This window comes from Lonchura striata, chromosome 13, assembly GCF_050655825.1.
Source record: "Lonchura striata isolate lonStrDom1 chromosome 13, ASM5065582v1, whole genome shotgun sequence".
Lineage (NCBI taxonomy): Eukaryota > Metazoa > Chordata > Aves > Passeriformes > Estrildidae > Lonchura > Lonchura striata.
Window position 1 is genome coordinate 5,200,010 of NC_140715.1, and position 21,130 is coordinate 5,221,139.

Below are 21,130 nucleotides of genomic sequence, written 5' to 3' on the forward strand. Positions count from 1 at the left end.
CCGGGGCTTCCCCAGCCCTAGGGGATCCTCTGGGTCTCTCCCTGGCCCAGCACTCCCTGCAGTGTGAGTGGGAAGGGAGGGTGAGTGTGTTTCTCACGCGGGGAAGGGTGAGTGCTTCAGGTTGGTATTTGCAAGGACATGACCTCGGGCTGATGAGAGGGGCTGGCAGGACGTGCAGGCAGCTCAGTGAGGTGCATGTGTGTGCTCCAGACAGCTCTGGAAGGGGCTGCCAGGCTTTGCTCTTCCACACATGGCTGAGCTCATGGGCCAGGGGAGTCTGGAACCTTGGCAGGTTATTTATTTGCAGTGGGAGAGACAGGTAAAGCAGGGATCTGGGTCCTCACTACTGACAGCTGCTGGATGACTCCCTACAGTGGAATGGGGGGAGAATTGAAGGTAAAAGTATGATAACTTGAGGGCTGAAATAAAGGCTGTAGAAATCAAAGCAAAAGCCACACATGTGGGCAAGGCAAAGCAAGGAATTAATTCACTGCTTCCCATTGCTGGCAGGTGTTCAGCCATCCCCAGGAGAGCAGGGCTCCATCACACCTAACGGTGCCTTAGGAAAACAAGTGCTGTAACTGTGAACATCACGCTCTTCCTTCTTCTTCACCCTGCTTCATATGCTGAGCGTGGTGCTCTGTGGTTTGGGATATCCCCTGCGCCAGTTGGGATCGCTGTCCTGGCTGTGTCCTCTCCCAGACTCCTGTGCACCCTCAGCCTGCTCACTGGAGGAGGAATGCCTCGACATTGTGCCAGCACTGCTCAGCAGTGTCTCAAACAGCCCAGCACAGAACTGTTTCCAGCACAAATCCAAAGCACAGCCCTATACTACTGTGAAGAAAATTAATGCTACCCCAGCCAAACCTGGGGGATATCAAGAAATAAATGACCTCTCTCCTCCTCAGTTACCTTCTTATGTTTCTTCTTCATTGGTGAACATGAAATCCTGTGCAGAACAGTTATGCACCAGGCTCTGTAAGATGTGAGGTGGTTGGAGTCTCTCTGTTCAGCTGGAGCCCTAGGTAACCTGTGCCACCTGATGGTCTAGACTGAATAGAAAAGTGATGATTATGCTAACTTCAGTGATCCTTCTGTTGTTTGCCCAGTTAATTTGCTTTTTTCCCCCCCATGAATCTGTACTATCCATTTTTGCTTCTAGCTTATGCTGACTAGACCCAAGTGTAACAATTTTCTGCCATCCCTAGAATGAATGCAGGAGCGGAATTCTGGTTTGAGCTCAGTTTTCTGTTGCATAACTGTTTTCAATTCTCCAATGTGCTTTTATTTGCTAAACGAGCACCAGTTGCAGAGTGCACATGTGATGACCCCGCCCAGGTGATTGCAGCTGCCCAGTGCTTTTACCTTGAGGTCACTCTCAGCTCAGACTAGATTTTCAGTGGTGGCTGGAGAAGCTCTGCAGATCCTATTAGCAGACTCTTGAGCTTGGAGAGACCTGTGTGTGCAGAGCAGCATCCTCTCAGAGAGCAGCTCAGGTAGGTTCTGATGTGCCCAAGGCATAAGAGGCGGACTAAGGTGACAGAGAGTGACACAGAGTGGGTCCTCTGTAAAAATGTTGCCTGTTATGCCTAAAACCAGCATTTGGAGGGATGTTGCAAGTCACAGCCAGGGAGCTTAAACGTGCTCAGGTTGTCACTAGAGGGAGCAGCATGTGATTTTTTTTTTCTTTTCCTAAATCTTGAAAAAATGACAGGATGCAGAGACTCAGCTGGTGGAGCAGTTTGGCAGGAGGGATGTAGGAGAGAGAGAGATGCTGCAGTACCTTTGGCTTAATAAACATATGTGTTTCTGTAATGCAAGGGGATCTCCTGTGCCGCTCAGCCAGTGGGGTCTGCAGGGAGAGGCAGGAGAGAAGCACTTCATAAAGCTCAGATTGCTAAGTCAACTTCTTGGCTCTCCTTTTGGCTCTTGAAGTGCCAAGTTTTGAAGGTGGACAGGGCCCTGCCAAGTGCCAGCACTGTGTGCCCTGCAGGGGAGAGGGCTGGAGAGGCAGGGATGTGGGATTTAGTTGGCTTTGCTGCTACTGTGAATGAGCTGGGTTTGCTGTGTCTGTGAGGGGCCTGCTCTGACGCAAGCAGCTGCTGGAGACCTTCAGGAGCTCCTTCAGGAGCTCTCTGTTCCCAGATCCTGGTGCCGCTGCATGGCTGGGCAGGGCTAAGCTGTGTCTCTGTGCCCATCAGAGGTACCCCTCAGGCCCAGGGTCTAAATAGAAGATGAGGAGCAAGGGATTAAGAGACAAAGCAAGGAAACAAAGAGCCCATAATGGTATCCTGCCTTGCCTTGAATTGGACAATTCCCCTATGACTAGTTGGTGGGCAGCAGATTACTCAGTGGGTGGAAAGGGGTCTGGAGTCAGTCCTGTGGACTTCATTCCCTCATTTGTAAAATGATGTTGTGAACATCTGGCTCACACATGGAGCGTGACACTTGGCTCACAGAGGCATATAAATGTTTTCAGATCCTTGAATGGCTGTTGCTGAAATGAGAAGGATCATCGTTAATGAAGTCTGCAATAACACTGACGGAGCGTTTGTGTTTGCTGCAATTTGTAACCATGTTCTAACACTTGTTAACGAATGCTATTGTGGGTTGCAATGCGACCAAGGAATACTTGAGGATAAACATGACCAAGTGGTTGTTCCTGGTTTGTGCTACTATTTATCACTGCAGGTGTTGAAACATGTCATGTCCTGCAGCAGGACTTTAAATGGGTGAGTATGGTGAGAGGGGAAACTCAGCTACCGTGACTTCTGTGGTTGTTTTTCCATCTGCCCCCCTCACACAGGCAAATGCCTCCATTGCCTGGTATAAGTAGAGTGGCAGGGAGCTGAACATCCATATGACATCAGGAAAATCCAGCTGGTGGACTGGAGGCTTTTTAGACAACAGCTTGGAGTAGTGACACTCTCAGACATGTGCTGGGATTGTTGGGGCTGTCCTGTGCAGGATCAGGAGTTGGACTTGCTGATCCCTGTGCGTCCCTCCCCATGCAGGGTATTCCATGATTGTTTGAATGCAGCTACTCTCCATCAAGAGACTTCACCTAGGGGAGGACATGAAGAAGCAGCAAATGTGCAAAGTCAAAAGCACAGAACTGAGATTAACCAAAGGCCTTCATGGATGAGCAGTTTGTAGCTGAACTAAACATACAAAGGAAGCAGACAAGAGGTAGAGGCAGATGATCTAGGAGGAGTACAGAGCTGCTGTCTGATTTTTCAGGGATAAGATGACCTGGAGTTGAAGCTGGTGAGGAGTGTGAAGGGTGACAGAAATGATTCTGCAAGTACCTAAACAGCAAAGGGCAGAGTAGTTCAATGTGGGCCTGCTGCTGAACAGTGCCAGGGACCTGGTGATAACAGCTGTGGAAAAGCTGAGCTACTTGGTGTCTTCTTTGCTTTTGTTAAGATCAAGCGTCAGCAATCACAAGCCCCTGAGTCCAGCGGAAATGTCTGGAGCAAGGAGGACTAACCTTCAGGCTCAGACCACTTAAGCAAACTGGGATCCTAAGAATTTAGGTTGAGCAAAAGCTGAGAAGCTGGGACTGTTCAGCTTGGAGACGAGAGGGCTCAGGGGCACCTTATTTGTGTTACAGATGCCTGATGGGATGCAGGGAAGAGGAAGGAGTTGGACTCTTCTCAGCAGTGTGCAGTGACAGACCACAGGTACTGGGCACACAGGAGGTTCCACCTGAACAGAATTAAAGCCTTTTCTGTTGTGAGAGTGACCAAACTCTGGAACAACTTCCAGACGATGTGGAGTCTCCATCTGTGGAGTTATTTAAAACCCATGGGTACTCCTGCTCCTCCTCCCCTGTGTCCATCAGTGGACATGGATTCTGTGCAGGCTGTGACCCACAATTCCTTCTAGACCCTTCTTTGTCCCTTCTTTGCCCATGGGGATGACTGCCCTGACTCACTTGTTCCTTATTTCTTATTTCTTTTCCTGACTCCATCTCTCAAGTCCTTGAGATTGGTCTGAATCCAACACCTATCCTGTGATATTCTGGCAGCTTCTTATGTGCTGGCATCACCCGTGTGGTGAATCAATCCTTGTCTGTTGTCTGGCTGTGAGGAGAAAGGCTAGTTAGGATTGACCAAACTTCATCTTGTGATCTCTCACTTGATTCATCTTCCATCAGACAGCAAGCCATTTATGTTTGCCCTTTGAACATGTCTTTTCTAGATGCCTTCCCATCATATGGACATTGAAGGTCCCTTCAATACCCTATGAGGCTGTCACCAAACAAATGTCACAAGTCTTACTGACATCAAGAAGTGATAGCCATTGTTTTTTCTTCTACAAAGTTCTTTTTCCTGGCTATCCAGAGAGCTGGGTTGTCTGACAGAGCTGTGTTTGTTCCTGCACCCTTCCTTGCTTGCATCTCATGCTTATGGTAGTGAAAGCTAATATAACGTGTCTGTATAGGCTCAGATTTTATTTCCTTCAATTTTCTTCCTATTTTCCACTTCATTTGCCCTCTCTGTGACCTTCTAAGCCTACTTGGTTGTCTCTGGAGCCCAAACCCCAGAAACCTGCGTCAGTGCCCTGAGATAGGCTTGTCAGGCACATCTCATTGAAACCTTTCCCACAGAAGAGCACTCCTTACTCTACTCTTGCTGTGTCTGAGGGTTAAATCTTGTCTTCTTGCAGACACTAATAAATGTCTGTGCTGCACCTGCTGCTGCTGCTGTCTCACAGTGATCTTTGTGACCTTCTTCATGTATCCAAGACAGCTGATCTGAGCTTTCCAGCTCTGAGAGGTGGACATGTCATGTCTCTCTCTCAACTGGTGGACTAAGAACAGTTTTCCACCCTCCTTGTTCCTCCAGAGCTCAGTGTTTTGCCATTTCAGTTTTGTCCTTTTGTGCTGGTGAGATTGCTTTTAGCTGGTAGTTGTAATCCAGCCTGGAGTTGATTCCTCCTTCTGCACTCCACAAGGATCTCATGGTTCAGCGTATTGGGCCCTTCCTTTCCCTTCTGCCTTGCCCTGGCAGCCAGAGTTTGTTCAAGGCCCTGTTCTCCACCAAACCAGCAGATCTGTTGCTGCTCTTTGTTCCTGTAGTTCAGCCTTCCAAGAGGTTCATAACAAAGCTCAGGGCCTATGGTTGTCCGCCTTTCTGAAATCAGCATTTTAACTTTCCTGGTGCTCCTCTGAAGGCTCCTCAACCCCTTTTTGTCCCAGTCACCCCCACCCATGTTGCCTTTCATGTTTGTGTTCTCCCAGCCCTCCACACTGAGTCACTGCTGAGCGTGGGTCTGCAGTGTTCCTGTCCCAGCAGATCCTCCTCAGTGTGTTCCAGATTGTCCTTTTGTCCCCACAGCTGCTTCTCTGCACTGCTGGGGCTTTCTGTAGGTCTGAGTTCTCTGTTCTCCCTGCAGCCCATGCCAGTGTCCTCACAGCACACAAACAGCATCCCTCATTCTTCCAGAACAGGCTGATACTTTTCTGGGTTCAGTTTGAGTTCTCCCAGACAATCTGTTGCCCCTAGTAAATCATAATTCTGATCGCTTATAATGTTCTCCTGTTTATTTTTAGCTGGCATCTCCAGGGCATTTAGCAAAGTGATGCAAGGTTCCTTCTGCTCCTTCTGTGGCATGTGGGACTCCTCCATCAGCCTTTTCCTGTTGTCTGGACCTGTTGTACTACTGCTACAGCCACCCATGCACAACTCTTCAACTTTTTTTTTAAACTTTTTTTTATCCTATTATCCTTTGTATGAGGAACACTTGAAAGTTCTCCCCTTCCTGGTTCACCCTGTGGAATGTAGTGGCTGCTGTAGAGCTGGCACACATCACTTCCCCAAACCACAGTCCTTCCCCTGTGCTGACCAGATGACCTGCAGGATATTTGGGCTCCTTGTATGCATCTTCTCAGTGCTCCAGAGGATGCTGACATCAGGCTTGTGGCACTGAAAACTGCTCAAGGTCCCTCTAACCGAGCTGGGGCATTGCAGAACACTTGCCATGGAGATGTCTGGGTCATGTGGCACAGTCATGGACCCTGGCTGGCATGGGAGGGCTGTGGTGAAACCCTTCATCCAAGAAATCCGTACAAAGACAACTGGAGGGTTTTTTTTTTCCTTGCATTGGTGCTCCTGTTTTTATTCCAGTGTAGTGGCTATGAGGCTGGAATGAAGGGATGTTCAGCTCTGGGGGATTAGCAAAGACATGAGCTGCTGTGCTGGTGTTAGTGGATCAGAAAGGCTGCTCTGTTGTATGTGGAGGGAGTAGAGATAATAAAAATCCTTCTCTTTTTCCTGTCTGTACTTTTTCTTTGAAAACCTGCTGTGCCAGGCCGGGATACTCCAGGAGAGGATACCCAGAGCATGATCCTAGAGAGTGGTGGTTACAGGGCATCTCATAATTTGCATCGTGGATACAGTGGAGATTGGAATATTGGTGGGACCCTTGTGCTACCAGGATGCTGCAATGTGCAGTTCCTGTGTGCCAGCATCTGGATTTAGAAGTCCAGTCTGTGTCACCACAGCCAAAGACTCACAGGAGCTGTCTGTCCCAGGGATGTCCATCTTCTGCCACTGCCTTGCTTTTTCCAGGATTTCCTTCCTGTGATTTCATTCATCCCTTGAAGCAGAACTTGTCTACCTGCTTTGAGTTTCCTCTTATTTCATGAGCACTTAATGCATTCTCCCTCCAGGATGCCAAGCAAATTTAAAGTATATCCATTTAGCTTGCTAGGATGACTTGATCCAATAGATTTTCTCTTATTCCATTAGACCATTTCACCCCTTTTCCTTTTCCTTTTCCTTTTCCTTTTCCTTTTCCTTTTCCTTTTCCTTTTCCTTTTCCTTTTCCTTTTCCTTTTCCTTTTCCTTTTCCTTTTCCTTTTCCTTTTCCTTTTCCTTTTCCTTTTCCTTTTCCTTTTCCTTTTCCTTTTCCACTGAAAGCTTCTGAGCCCTTCTTGCAGTTTTCAGTCCATCACTTTCTTTGTCTCTGTGCAACATCCTGTTCTCTGTGAAGGTGCTAAGCACTAGGAATGCCATCCCTCAGATCCACAGACTCCAGGCTGGTGAATCTGACCCTGACCTGACTCCACATAAGGAGAATTTCTGCCCTTTTATTGGTTGCTCTCCCTGTAAGGGACCCAATAACTTTCAGTGCTGCTTTGGCTGCAAACACCCCTAAGTTCCTGGGCATGACATCATCTAATAATGATAATAAATGTGTAAAAGAGGACTGGTATTTTAGTGGAGGTGTAAATGATGAACTTTTGTTTGTCTCTTAAGGTAGTTGGAGATGTGGCTTGTGTTCCACCACAAGCCATGGAAGTCTAGATAAACCACTGCCAGGGCCAGGGGGGAGGATGAAGCTGTAGAGGAGATTCTGTGATGAAAAGAGACCACTGGGCTGTAACTCCCAGGCTGGGACAGAGATAGAACAGACCCTTCCCAGCATCTCCACAGCTCCTCACTGCACACTGCAGGGCTGCTGCTCCTTGCAGTGTGAGCTGGAGGGGTTAACACGATACCCTGAGCTACTCCAAAGCAGTGTGAGTGATAATGCAGTTTTCCTGACATCCTTAACCATAGACCTAAAATCAGGGCACCTTCCCTGCAGTCAGACCTAGGGATTGCTGGTACCAGCCACAGTTGGCCATAAAACTTCTTTCTCTTGAGCCGTGGAGGCGTCTGCTGTCAGCCTGACATGAACCATTTGACTAGGGAAAGGCCTCTCTCCTGCTGGGATTGCAGAAGGGCTGATGCTCTTAGTGAAGCCAGAAGTGTAGAGAGAGGGGCTCATAACCCTGTGCTAATAAATATTAAATGCCTTGTTATCAGGCCTGGCATTTGCTTTGTGGCTCCAGCTTTTTTGCTTTCTTTAGAGGTTATCCGCTGAAGGCAACAGGTTTATCAGCAAGTTCAAGCATGTTTGGACTGCAAGGTCTCTCCTGGTGTCTGGCACGTGAAATTATCCTAATCTGCCTTTACTATCCCAGCCTGTACTCTGGGTGCCATAACACACAATCTGTGCCCTGCATTTCTGGTTTGGGTTACTGCTGCTCACAAAGGGCTTGAATCCTCTCTCTCCATCTCTGTAAACATTGCAGTGTGCTTAGTCCCCCCATCAATGCAGGGTACTCCAGCCTGGGGGCTCACATGGCAGCAGACAGTGAGGGGCTGCTCTGGGGAGCAGGGGGGGCAGTGCTTTCAGGCTGAATGGCAGCCCACCAATGAATGTGGTGATGTTTCATCCCTGTGCTGCCTCAGTGCTGCTGGCAGAGACCTGTGCAGTTGTGTCCTTCCAGCTTGAAGGCTCCTTCCCCAAGAGGGTAGAATGGGGGTCAGCAAGAGCCCCAGGGATGTGGGGATCTCCATCACTGGGGTACAGGAGAGGTAACAAGTCTGCTGCAACATGAGGAATCTGAAATTCAACGAGCAGTTGTTGTAGAATCCTCTCTGGAACGCCTCTCCTGGGCCCTGAATCACTGTGTGCTTGTGGATAACAACAGGAGTTTTGCCAGAATAGAAAATGAAGGCTCAACCTCTTTCTGACCTCTTGGCTCTGAGATGTTGAGCAGCACCCTGCTCAGGCAGTTCATTTACCCGTTTGCTCCCAGGGAAGGCAGCTTCACTTCTCATCTCCAAACCAGGGACTGAGACCAGTGTAGTGGTTGCTGTTGGTCCCCCTCATTTCAGCAGCTTTAAAAAAGAAAACCAGTGGGGAAAGATAATATTTTTGATAAGGTTTTGTTGTTTGGGTTTGGGATTTTTTTTCCCCTGGCTTACTGGCACATGAAGGCAAAACAAACCAGTCTGGAGAGTGGTAAGGTGACTTATTAAAACCCAAACAAAGTGACAGAACCCCACCAAGGCTAACAGGTCGCTAGTGCAGTTTCCTGTCTGAACGTGACTGTGCTTGTCTGTGGCAGGGCACTTGGAAAGGATTTTCATTGTTTTTCCTTCTATCTGCTGTCAAGGAAGATGGTGTTCTTGTTCTGCTCCATCTCAGGGTGTGAAGCTCTAGGAATGCTTGGGAGAGCTCTGCCCTCACTGCCAAGGCAGCAGTGGTGGCTCCCATCTCAGCCCAGAGCTGCTGAATGTGCTCTGTTGAGAGGATCAGTGGCTCCTAGGACTCCCCACCAGGAGAAAATGCTCTCAAATAGGGCCAATAGCCCACTGGAACAGACAGAGCCAGCTCAGAAATGACTCTGTGCTCTGCCAGAAGAGTTCAGTTGGGATAATTGCACCAGATCGTTAGAGAACAATAGGAGTGGAAAGTACAGATTAAACCACCACTATTTCTACTGTGTATGTTATGAACAGAAGGGAGATAACAGTGTCACAGGGACTCTGGTAGAAAATGCTTTTCAGACTGGCTGTGGGCAGCAGAATATTTGGACAGAACCCCTCAGAGACCCAGAGTGGTTTGAGCTCAACAAGGATCTGTTTGGAGCTGCTCAGGTGGGCAGGGGCTTCATCCTTTTCTCCCAAGACTGACACTTCACTGATGCTGCTTATTCCAGGAGGCAAACAACTCAAACTTTATCTGGTTTCTTGTTTGTTTGCTAGACACCCCTTTCCCAGCTGGTAGAACAGAGTGAGATGTCTCCAGCTGGTTGTCAAGGTGCTCTCAGTATTTGCTTTAGTACCTTCCCACGAGCTCCTCCTCCTCACCACAGTTGGGGACCTACACTGTAGATGTGAGGATGTGAGGAAGGGTTTTGGGTCCTGTGTCTCTCATTAGGGAAGAACCTTAACTGTGTGGAACAAAGGAGGATCTGGTTGTCTCATCAGAAGATGGCAGGATCTGCATTTAGCACTTTATAGTCCCCCTGCAAGGAAGCCTGGATTTATCTCAAGCTAAAGCATAGCTCACCCGTTAAATTACATACCAGAAACAGAGTCCAAGGCCTGAAGAACATGTTTATATGTGCTCTGGTTGGAGGGACATGGCACTGGTGCTCAGGCATGGAGGGTGACACCTGTGTTTCACCCCTACCAGCTCACCCTTATGCAAGACACATGCACCTGTAATGATGAAAAATACTTTGACTGTCCTTATTCCCCATTTCCAGGCCTGTCTTCTGCTCCTGGCTTCTCCCCATATCCCATATGCAGCAGCTCAGAGGAGAACACATATCTGCTTGCCTGCTGTGCTGCCTCCAGGAGAGTTTTGCCTGTTGGTTGGGCCTCCTGCAATATTCACATGCTCAGCCACCAGCTTCTCACAATGCCTCTTTAGCCTTGTCTGCTGCCCAGGACGTTCAGGATCTCCTGGGGCTGTTGCAGGTAGATCACAGTGCTCAGGTTGCCTCTTCCTGGGCACTTTGCAGTCACCTGTGCAGAGGATGAGTCTCAGCTCATGCTCAGAGATTTAAGAAAACCCTGTGCATGTCCTGCCGAGCTGGGAGATGTCTCAGGGCTCTGCCTGTTGCCTCAGATGCTGAGCTGTGTCTGCTCATCAGGGACCACATGAGGTACAGTGCAAGGGAGACAGTGATACGTTTTACTGCAGGATTTATCCCTTCAGGCCACTCCAAAGGGCACAGGCAGTTCCAGAAGGTCCCAGGGCATTACAGTGGGGGGAATCTGTACTCCTGAGGGCTGGATAAATGATTTCGGCTTTAGCTCAGCTCAGTACTCTTTTGCTCAGACCAAAAGAAGTTGTGTCCCATACAAACAGGCCTTGACCAATCTCTTATTTCAAGGCAAAGCAGCAGTCAGCTGGGAAGAGGGAATATCTGGTGATCTGGAATTTATTATGGCATGGACCACTGAGGCCTGGCTAGCCAGGAAGAAGCAGCATAGGGAAAACTAGCCCCAGCTTTCCAAGGCTAAATTCAGTGGAGTGACAATGTGACAGCAGAGAGGACACAAACTTTTCCTTGTTGACTCCTTGGTCTGTGTGATCCTGAGATTTCTGGTTACATTCAGTTGGCCTACGAGCACAAAAATTATGTCATGGTAAAGGAATTGCTAGACCAGAACTGCCGCCTCATGTGAAGTTATTTAAGCGTATCTTATGATATATTTTTATGTGCTGGTAATTATCATCTATACCCAGATTGCCCTACTTACGCTTTCCTCTTGTGTCGTTACTTGTTCATGCAGGAGTGTTTTCCCCAGGGGGTGTCATCAAATACATTATAAAAGTTAGAAGACACTGAACTGTGTTACAGAGAACATTTTGCATTTTTTTTTATAACTCGCTTGTATGCAATTAGTGTAAAGTACTTTATAATCAGAGGTTTCCTGGTGGAAGACATCAAGTGGATTTGAAAAGTCCCACTGTCCCAGGCAGAAGTTCCACCAGGGGAGATCACACCAAACAACCCCATTCAGCACGAATCTGGCATGACACAAGTGCCTGGCTCTGGAAAGTGCTCCCTGGACTGGGTAGAAGATGCAGGTGTCAGAAGAGATGCTCCCATTGAGAAAGGGACCAGAAAGAAGCAGAAGACACCATTGGGGAGGAGATGGTCTGCTCTGGGGACTGCAGGCCCCTTAGGAGTGAGGAGAGGCTGCTCCCTGTGTGGCAGCCCTGCGAAGGCTCTCAGCAGGGAGATGTGGCTTGTACAGAAATGCTGTTATTCTGTAGGTGTCTGGATGCAGGTCTGGAAACCCATTCCCCAGCCACCAGAGGCTGGAGAGGGTAATGGAGCATGTGGCAACTCTGCAGGGGTCAGTCCTGAGGCAAACAACACAGCTGGGAGCTGTCCCGAGGAGTGACAGAGTGGACAATGTCATTTTGTTGCACTTCTGGGCTGACAGGGTTGTCAACACATTAATATCTCTGTCATCCAGCTGTGAGTCCAATCCAGCATCTGTGTGGCATTCTCTGTGTTCCTGGCCTCAGCATCCCTCTCCCCATGTCTGCAGGTCTGTCTCATGGGAGAGAAAATTTTCACAAGGGCTTGGAGTGACAGGGCAGGGGGGAATGGCTTGACAATGACAGAGGGCTGGTTTGGATTAGAGACTGGGGAGAAATTCTTCTCTGTGAGGGTGGGAGGCCCTGGCACAGGCTGCCCAGAGAAGCTGTGGCTGCCCCATCCCTGTGTTCCCACATCCCTTGGAAGTGTCCAAGGCCAGGTTGGATGAGGCTTGGAGAAACCTGGGATAGTGGAAGGTGCATGGGTTAGGACTGGATGAGTTTTAAGGTCTCTTCCAATCCAAACCATTCTGGGATTCTGTGACTTCCCAGATGGCTGCACAGGATGCAATAGGTACAGCAGCAGGTGAGAGGCTGAGAAATTGTTTGGTAGGGTTGGGCACAAGTCCCTCTTTCGGTGGCTCTATGGACTTTGGTGTGCTGTGTGGAGTGGTGGGTGTGGGAAGAAAGTCATCTAGAAATTTGTCCTGGAAGAAACTGTTAATGAGCACTGGGGCCTGGCTTGCTCCAGGAAGGTCTTATCTGGGATGAGCACTGCAATTGGTCCTCAAGAAGGTTTCTCCATTAGGCAGAGAGTTGTTATTGGCTTTACTGGGCAGCGATGTCATGGTGAACAGCTGCAGCACCTTCTCTCTCTCTGCTCTCCCTTGGTGCTCTCCAGAATGCTCTCTACAAGCTCCTTCTGCATTGGTGAATTCCTTGGACTGGGTACACGTTTTTGGTGGATCTGGGGTCAGGAACTTGAAGATGAGAATGGATGAAGGTGTGTCACCTCCGGGGACAGTGCATCACTGACAGCAGACCCTGCTGGTTTGGCACACGCAGCCTCTGCCTTCACACCCTGCAGTAAATACCAGGCCACTGGATGAGTCGGAAAATCTCTGATTGTTTTTTCTTAGTCCAGTTCAGGTGTGAACCATGAGCCTGTGCAAACCCCCAGAAATGGGAGGAGGATGTTCAGCACTGGCTCTCCTGTAATGGTTTTTTATAAGTAAAAGGTGTCTGATCCACTCTGGGAGTTCTCACCTGTGGGAGGCACAGAGGGAAGAGAACAGCACTCCTTGGCTTCCTACCCCAGCTTAGGAGGAAAAAGCTGGCAGGAAGGCACTTGCCCAGGTTTCTGACTGGATGGGATCACATAAATTGTCCTAACCCATATGGATTAGTGACATGCCAGATCCCGACCCACAGCACAGGGACTGTGGGCAGACTGTGAAGAGCTGCAGTGGGTGGTGGGACCCAGGCTGCTCCTCTGACTGGGACTGGCTTGTTGGCACCCCTGGGGGTGACCTCTGAGGGCTCTTAGAAGGGGAAGGCAAGAGTGGTGCCAGAAGAGGTTCTGGAGTGAATTGGCTGGCACAGAGGGAAGATCATGATGTGTAGAAAGGGATGTGACTGCACTTTTCTCGGGTTTCTGGACAGTAAATGGAGTGAACTGAAGGGGGCAAGCTTAGAGCTTGACTGCACAGTGTGAAGAGAAATCAAAGTCCTGGGTAGAGAAAGGGCCTGGGCAAGAGCTTTCTAGGAGGAAGGAGAGAAACTTTCCATGGTGAGTTGTGTAGTGGATGAGAGCCAAGGTTTTGAGGAGATGTTTAACTTGTTTCCCATTTGATAATTCAAAATATTTCTTTCCAAATTTAAAATTTTAGGTTGTTCACATTTAAGTACCCAAACCCTGGATAACCTCTTTCCTTAGTTTTTGCAAGCACCAAGGTCTGTCTTGTTTTCATCAAATATCCCTTTCAGGCCACCACCTGGAAACTGCTTCCAAAATCCCTTGCTGGAGATTCCCAGTTGAGTCTATAGCACCTCCAAAGAGTCTAAATGTGTAACCATGGCTCTCCTCAGAGCAGACCCTCATCCTGGGGCTCTGGGACCTCAGCTAAGGTGCTCAGGGGGGTTCTGGGCCCATGTGAAGGATGCTGTTGTACCAAGCAGAGCTGAGATCTGATGCAGAACTGACTCATGTCTTGTCTGGAGCGTCGTGTGAACCTCAAGGTTACAGGGCCAGGAGATGTCATCCTGCCATGCTTGCTGCAGGAACAGGACCTCATCCCTACACCTGCTGACCTGAAGGAAAAGGATTTGCTGGTGCCTCCAGTTAGCACTGACAAGGCTTTTTAATGCACCTGTTAAAGAGGGTCTCTAATATTTTATCAATTCCTTTAGTTCATAAATCTCTCCTAAAATAACCCATTAAAAAAAGGGGAAAAAACTGCAATCAAGTATTTAGTGCTGAGGAGAGAGCTGTAAAACAGGGAAAAGTCTAAGCTAAAGGGCATGTTCTCTCTTTACCATAACAGAATTTTGTGCCACCAACATCTAAAAGTCTAGTACAAGACTCCCAGACTTCTGCAGGAGCATCTTAATGGATAAGTACAGAGGAATGCATTGAAGTATTTTTATTGGAAGGTTGGGAAAATCCAGTCCTAAGGCATTTGAGGACTATGAAGGGATCTTGCTTCTGTGGTCTGCGTGCAGGTTACTGGGATGGAAGCAGTGGGATGAAATCCAGTGGGAACCTGGCAGAGGAAAGAGAGATCTCAGCATGTCAATGACCAGTGGGTGCATCATGGTGCTAATGGTTGTGTCTAATGGCTCTGCACACCTGGACCATGTTCAGCAGCGTATTTGGAGAGCAGAAAGTGTATCCTGGCAACTTGCTTTATTTAGCTACAGTGTGCAAACGTGAGGCTGTTCCTGCCTTTCACTCCTCATATGTCAGTGTGACTTTGAAGTGACAGATCTCTCCAAGATACAGAAGTGTCAGCATGCCACGAGCAGCAGCCCAGAGCTCAGATGAAGCTGTGGGTGGTGACTTTTCTCAGCATGGATTTCTCTCACTGCAGAGAAACATTTCTTACCCTGTTCAACACATTTTGAAAGAAGAGTCTTTTAAACAAGAGGCTGAGCATGATGTTATGGGAAATCCCCTCACAGACCTCTCCTATGCAGGTAATATTCTCTTCTCCTTTGTTTTTAAATCTCCTGTGCCAAAGTCTTTTTCTGTCTTCCAGTCTCCTAACAGTGCTGCTCACGGTATGAACACTCAGCTTTGCCACCACAAGGTTACAAATTCCGTGCTTGGGGGTCCTTCCTGATGGAGACAAAGAGGTTTTTAGCTTTGCTGCTTTGGCCAGAGCTGGCGAAGAGCCAGACCTCCCCGAGGTGCAGCTTTTGGGAGGCTTCTCCCCCTGGGGCAGGAGCTGATGTTCACCCATCCCTTGGGCTCTGCTGGAGTGCGTGGGAGCCCCAGGCACGCTCTGCTCGCAAGGCAGGCTGGACAGGACACGCGCTTCCAGCCACAAGCTCCTGCTTGCTTCGAGGCACGGGAATGTTGCTCTGCGTGGAAATGGCCCTTCTTTGATTTCCTAGCCCTCCCCTGCCGCTGTCACGCTGGTTGCCAGCTCCTCCTGGCTGGGCTGCTCAGAGGAGCCGCCGGAGGAGGCAGCCCGGGCAGGCTGGCACCGCGGCAGCGGGGCTGGCACTGGCTGTGCCAAGGCTTTTGTCTCCATGGCTCGGGGAGGTGCTGTGATTTGTGCTCTCGGTCACTGACAGGTCTCAGCTGACAGCTCCCTCCTCCTTTTGTAAAAATTACTTGCAGAGCAGCTAGTTGAGACATGACAAAGTTTTGAAAGAGGGAATTTCGTTTCCCATACGGTTTCATGGGAAAGGTCACTGTTCCACCCCCAGTGCCACTCTGGGTGAGCTAAACACACACAGCTGTGCTCCATGCACAGGGAGGGAGCCTGGCACAGGGCAGGGATGCCAGCCTGGGGACACGGGACAGGCCTTCAGGACAGGGGCACAGGGCAGGGATGGGGCTGGGCTGGCACCAGGGGCTGAGGAGTGCAGCTGGGCTGGTGCTGCTGCATGCCAGGGTGGGCCTTGTATGGCAGACCTGGGCAGGACTCCAGCAGCACATCAGCCTTGTGTGGCATTGGACACCTCTGGAAAGGCTCTGGACTAAGTGGCACATGTGCTGCCCTGGCTGTGTGCAATGAAAACTTTACCTGCACAGTATCTGAGTGTCAACAAAGAGCCTTGAAGCTTCTCTCAGCTGGCTCAGCATCTGCATAAAAGCATAGCTGTTTTGAATGGTTGTAACCAAAGAGGGGAAATGGTCTCTGGTGTTTGTCCCCTGTACCTGGCTTGTTTCCTGAGTCTGTACCTGAGCAGAAGTCTGTCGATGTAACTCAAAAAGTGCCTTTAGCTTGCACTTGTAAATGGTTCTGTGGGCTGCTGGTGGGGCAGCTGGTCCTGCTCTGCCCCACTGTGACCCACAGGGAGCAGACCCTTGCCTTTCATGGCTGAACTGGCTCCCAGGCACTGACTGGACATCAGTATTTGTGGGTCACTCAGTCTGGCATGGAGTGAGTGATGGCTGCAGCCCTGGGCTCAGTGGCCAGGAGGGAGGATTTCCCTTCTCCAGCAGAGCTGGTCCCAGCAGGTATCCCTGACACATCCCTGGATGAAACGAGGGCATCCACCCAAGGCAGCAGAGAGCCTTTGAGCTGAGGTTCTTTCTGGCCAGAAGGCCATTGCTGGAAACCCTGCTTGAGCAGGGAGGTTGGACCTGATGGCCCACTGTGGTCCCTTGGAACCTTCCCCATTCCGTGATGGCAGAATCTGTGATTGTGTCACCCTTGGTCTGGTGAAAGCCTGCTCGCTAGCTGCCTGGGGGAGGAAGGCTTTTTTCATAGATGCTGCCTCCATGGCAAACCTACAGTGGCCACAGTGCTCTGTGCTGGTTATGAATTTGCTGCTTTTTCTGGTGGTGGCACCAAGAAAGCCACATTAACTCCAAAATGTGTCTGCCTGCCAAGTCCTATCCTCTAATACCCTGCTAGAAGCCTGTGGTCTCTGGGGTGGTGTAGGTTGGGGCCTGAGGTACCTCCGTGTTCATTGTGCTCAGAAGCCTTTAGATTGTCTTTGGCTGGAACATGGGGGATAACATCACAGACTCTGCTTGCAATTTTGGTTCAAATGGTTCTCAGATGCTCGTGTGCTCACCACTGCCAGCTGCCTCTTGCTTCCAGTTGCTTCAGTTGCCTAAAAAGGGAGCAGAAAATCCTCTGTTCTCTCCCTATGGCACACTTTCCAGGTAAGGTGTGTCCAGAGGGCCATTAGCCTTCTGTCAATGAAAGCAAAGGGACCTGCTGCAATAGGAAGCAGATGTTCTGGGAAGTCCCATTGATTCAAGGGAAGCTGATCTGAGACCCAGCCCCACATGTGTTTGTGCATGTATGTGCCCTCTGTGTGGCTCACTCTGTTGTCAAGGAGCAGGGGCTGATATAAGCACCAAGGCTTCAACACCTTGAGGGTTGGTCGTGTTCCATAGCTGAATGTGAGGAGAAATCTCTTTGTCCTCTGTGCCTTGAATGCATGGCCAAGTGAAAACAGCTGTGTCTCGTTGGCTGATCCCAACCCAGGTTCCCCAAGGTGATTTCTGCTTTCCTTCTGAGGGAATTTTTGTAAGGAGGTGAAATGTGTGCAAAGGGGCTTGGCTCCTTCAGCAGGACTGGAGCAAAGGGATCACAGTGCTTGGAGAGTTGGTGAGTGCAAAGGGGGTGTGGGTGAATCAGAGAGCTCTGCCCCGGATGTCAGGATTAGAAGTGACTTTTATGCAAAGGAGGGGATGACTCAGATGTATTTGAATGATCAGTTAAAAATTGTTTCTTTTCTTCCTTATCAGGTACTGGTGTTAAAACATAGCAGGGCTTTAATGCTGTCACTCCTTTGTGAGCTGTACAAGTATGCAACCCGTATTATTGTTTTTTGTCCTTCTCACTGGAAAATCTCTCAGTTGATGTGTTCCTAGGACCCAGGGTTGTTAGAACTCAAAAGAATCCAGGTCTGAGACTGACATTGGCTTCCTCCAGAAGAAAAAGGGCTTTGTTAATACTTCTGAGCCAGAGTGGTGCAACTGTGGTGTCCTGGTTTGGAGAGACAACTCCTAGTGTGGAGAAGCTGCCCAGCAGCTCTTCTGGGCATCCTGGACTGTGAAACTGCTCTTGTCATTGTTGGGCAAATGAGAGTAAAACATGGATATGTGATTCCATGCATCCTTCTTTCCCATTGAAACAGCACTGTTGAGTAAAGCAAATACCCTCAGAGAGGGCATCTGCTCTGGACAGTGGAAGAGAGATAGGACCAAAGAATCATGGAGTCATATAATCACAGGCTGGTTGGGTTGGGAGGGACCTTAAAGCTCATGTCATTCCAAACCCCCTGCCTTGGGCAGGGACACCTTTTGCTAGTCCCTATTGGCCCTGAACATTTCCAGGAATGGGGCAGCCAAAGCTTTTCTGGGCAACCTGTGCCAGGGCCTCTGCACCCTCACCGTGAAGAATTTCTTCTTGATATTTGATCCAGATGCCCTTGTTCATCCAGCTGGAATGATCCAGCTGAGCTCTGCAGTGCAGGGCTGTGCTGGGGGCAGATGGAGGAGTGATGCCCACTGGACTGGAGCAGGGCTTGGTGCCCTGAGCTGCTTGGCCCCTGCTCACCCCTGCCCACACAAACCTGGGAGCAGAGGCAATGGTCCGTCGTCCACTGCCAGCCAAGTGGGAGGTGGCTGAGCAGAGCTGTGGGTATTGTCACTCAGGTGTAACGTTACAAGAACTGTGTGGGCATCCTCACATCCCGCCAGGCATGTTTAGGCAGATGGGAGAATTCAACTAAAGACAAATGAAATTCCAAAAGAACGTGTAAATTGCAGCACAATCCTCATAAAATGAGCTCAGCAGAGCTCATCAGAAATGCCCTGAACCCAGCTGCACATGGCTGGTTACGTTTGGGTTTTGTGTTGGGAGCATTGCAGAAGATGATGTCTTGGAGGAGTCAGTGATTTTGAACATGCCATGTATGCTCTGCTGCTCCTCGTCCTCAGGGCTTGGGAAACCTGTATGTTATTAACATAATCTGTAACTTATCTTTCCTCTGGACAGGAAAACTGCATGTGGATCAAGGGGTGAATGCAGTGATCCTGATCGGGAGTCAGTGGAAGTCAGTGATCCACGTGGAGAGTCAGTGATCCATGACAGAGTGACCCGAGCTGGGCTGTGCCACACAGATCCCAGGGCTGCAGGACAGGCACAGCCAGCTCCTGGAGATGGAGGAGCCTGTGGGCAGCTCCCATGGGGAACCTGGCATCACACTGCCTGTGTGGCAGTGAACATCCCTTCTGTTTGGCAATACACGTGGTGAATGGTTTTCTTGTAAGAAAATGTAACTCAGATGACCAAAAAGGAGATTTCCTCCAGGGACAGGATCTGTGCAGCCTTGTAAGAACATCCACCTAGGCAGAAATGCAGGGCTGCCAACATCTGAAGGGATGTCAGATTTACTCACTAGCAATATTTCTCTTTAATTCTATTTTATTAAAGCAGCTATTTAATTAAGGGATTTACTGTTGGACTTTTCTTATTGAACTTAAGACGGAGCCCTGCGTCAGCTCTCCACCTCTCGCCTCACCTGGTGCAGAACAGGTTTTATAAGCCCCAAACATAGCTTTGCTATCAAGCCTGGAGGGTCAGCATGCACTGAGGGCTTGGGGGTGGCTCAGCTCAGTATGTGTTTCAGAGGATTTGGCCAGGCAAACAGTGGAAAGGAAAATGAGACAAGTTTGAGTGAACTTGGGCCTGGCTTTGTACTTTACATAAAGTGAAGTTCATCTGGCTGGAGAAGACCTAGGACTGGGAGTGATGGGCAGCCCAGGTGAGAGGGGACAGCCAAGTTATGATTCCCAGCAGAAGGGAGAAGGAATGCTCTCCTGGTTGTCTGCTGAACTGAGTGGGAGCTTCCAAACCTGATAGGAGGACAGACGGGACCCTTGCTAGCTGTAGGAATTCTTCACTGGCACAAGGAAGGTCCTGAGAAAGGGGCTGTTCTCAGGATCTGTCCACTGCTTGTAACCCACGTTCCTGTCTGGGCCACGCAGCCTGCCCACCCTCATGTCTGTGCAAATCCCTTGGGCCTCTTGTGTCCTCAGCAATTCCTCTGCCACTTCAGCTGTGCCCTGCTTCCCTGGGCTGGGCTGGGGTTTCACTCTCAGTTATTGAACCAGCAGAGAGATGGAGTGAGGCTCAGGAGGGGTCTGGTCACCAAACTGTCTGCAGCCACCCCTTGCCCTATGTCACTCACTCTCCCCTCTGTGTGCCTGGGGAAGTGACACAGGTGAAGAGAAGAAATTTAAAGCAAGCCCTAGACAGCCAACCACCCCCCACATGCCCCAGACTTCTGATGGTCACACCTCATGTTGCAGCTCACAAGATGAATAAGAAAGAGTGTTTGGAACAGACACCCTGGTTCTTTCAGGCTCTGGAGAAATCAGCCTGCAGAACCACTTGAGCCAGCATTGCCAGCTTAGCCCATATTTAGCTGTGGAAGCACAAACCTTTGCTAGAGAAAGGCTTTGGTCGTACCCCAGTTGCTCTTGGTGTCGAGCTGAGGCTGAAAGCATTCTGGGGCTCCTGGTGTGAGCATCCATCCAGTGCTGCTGTTGCTTGTTAATCAGAATTGGACGAGCTGACTGCTCTCAGAGTGACTCTCCTGTTCATTAGCAATTCCTTCTTTATGGTGGTTAGTCTTCTTTTTGGTGCTTGTGAGCTGCCCTACAGAGAGAAGATGTTGGTAGCACCATAAGTCAAGCTTGAGATGATTTACAGAAAGTTCCATGTTGGATCTGTAGCTGATGAGGATTGAAAATGGATTGTCCTGTGCTAAACATAGTCTCTCCCAGCCAGGTTTTCTAATTCTTGCTTTGACTGCCCTCGACGCCTTCACCACTCAGTGCAGTGTGTGCTCTGTGTGGGATGTGGACACGACTCCCAGCAGGTCTGCAGAGCTCTTGCACTGTCAGGCCAGCACACCCTGGTTCCCTTCCTGCCCTCCAAGCACAGGCTGAGCTCTCCACAGAATCCCAGAGTGGTCTGGATTGCAATGGACTTTAGAGCTCACCTCATTCCACCCCTGCCATGGCAGGGACACCTTCCACTGTGCCAGGCTGCTCCAAGCCCTGTCCAACCTGGCCTGGAGAACTTCCAGGGATGGGGCAGCCACAGCTGCTCTGGGCAGCCTGTGCGAGGGCCTGCCCACCCTCACAGGGAAGAATTTTCTTCTTTTACCTGCCTTATCTGTGTGTGCTATAAACACACTGGATCTACACAGCCCCGCTTGAAAGCTCCCTTGGAGCTCTTAGATACTCCCAGAATAAACCTATACCCTGGTAACAGTACAGTTCTCTCCAGAAATTATTGCT

At 49.6% G+C, this 21,130-nt stretch overlaps 1 protein-coding gene and 1 long non-coding RNA gene across 7 annotated transcripts in view; both read left to right on the forward strand.

Annotated features, from left to right (window-relative positions):
- NRG2 (neuregulin 2) overlaps positions 1-21,130 on the forward strand; it is a 154,833-nt gene that overhangs the window by 29,934 nt on the left and 103,769 nt on the right. The window lies entirely within an intron of this gene.
- On the forward strand, positions 1,493-5,244 carry LOC146766155 (uncharacterized). Its single transcript, XR_014958233.1, has 2 exons — positions 1,493-2,732; positions 3,614-5,244. It is a non-coding gene; the product is annotated as an uncharacterized LOC146766155 (long non-coding RNA).